Here is a 1,093-nt window from a genome sequence, read left to right as displayed (position 1 = left end):
AGGAGCTGCACTGCATGCAGCCCTATGGCAGACAGAAGTCATTCGCAGTGAAAACAGTGGACACTGCAAGCCTCAAGTTTGGCCTGCCAGGCCAAATGACCCAATGGGTGCAATAGTGGCATATCTGTTATGGGGCAAAACAACTGCTCTCTAATTGGACTGGAGGCCCGCTCCATGGGAGGAAATACATGCCTGGTACTGAAAACCTAATTCAAAGCCTATGGTGCAGGCGCAGAGTCAGCTAGCGCAGGTTGGGGGGAGTGCTGAGCGCATCGAGTAGCGAACAGCACAGCCAGGATGGGGAAAGGTGGCCCCAAGAAGCCAAAGGGCAAGACGTCTGCTGCGCCTTCTCCGTGCAGACTTGCAGAGAAGCACGTTCGCAGAAAAACCCAGAGGTCCCTGTCAATTTTGCAGAGTTTTCCAAGAAGAGTTCTGAGAGGTGGGAGACGACGTGCCACCAGGAGAAACCCAAGTTTGATGAAGTGGCGAAGGCGGATAAAGTGCACTACGCTCGAGAAATGAAAGCTCACGGACCAGCTGAAAGAGGCGAGGAGGAAAAGGACCCCAATGCCCCCCCCCCCAAGACCATCTGGAGTTTTCTTATTCTGTTCAGAATTCTGCCCCAAGGTCAAATCCACAAACCCTGGCATCTCTATTGGAGATGTGGCCACGAAACTGGGCGAGATGTGGAATAACTTAAGTGACAGCGAGAAGCAGCCGTATGTCACCAAGGTGGCCAAGCCGAAGGAAACGTACGACAGGGATGTTACAGACTGCTAAGTCCAAAGGGAAGTTTGATGGCGCCAAGCTCCCTGCCAAAGTTGCCCGGAGAAAGGTGGAAAAGGAAGAGGAGGAGGAACAGGGATGAATAAAAAGTGTTTATCCGGGGCTGGAGAGATGGCTTAGCGGTTAAGCGCTTGCCTGTGAAGCCTAAGGACCCCGGTTCGAGGCTCGGTTCCCCAGGTCCCACGTTAGCCAGATGCACAAGGGGGCGCACGCGTCTGGAGTTCGTTTGCAGTGGCTGGAGGCCCTGGCGCGCCCATTCTCTCTCTCTATCTGCCTCTTTCTCTCTCTGTCTGTTGCTCTCAAATAA

General features: G+C 53.8%; 1 pseudogene; it reads left to right on the top strand.

The window, feature by feature from the left end:
- Positions 1–297: 297 nt before the first annotated feature.
- On the top strand, positions 298–868 carry LOC123464401 (annotated as a pseudogene).
- Positions 869–1,093: the final 225 nt, after the last annotated feature.

The sequence above is a fragment of the Jaculus jaculus genome, chromosome 11, assembly GCF_020740685.1.
Source record: "Jaculus jaculus isolate mJacJac1 chromosome 11, mJacJac1.mat.Y.cur, whole genome shotgun sequence".
NCBI classification, from domain to species: Eukaryota; Metazoa; Chordata; class Mammalia; order Rodentia; family Dipodidae; genus Jaculus; species Jaculus jaculus.
The sequence above is the reverse complement of the archived record's forward strand: the minus strand, read 5'-3'. Positions and strand labels throughout refer to the sequence as shown.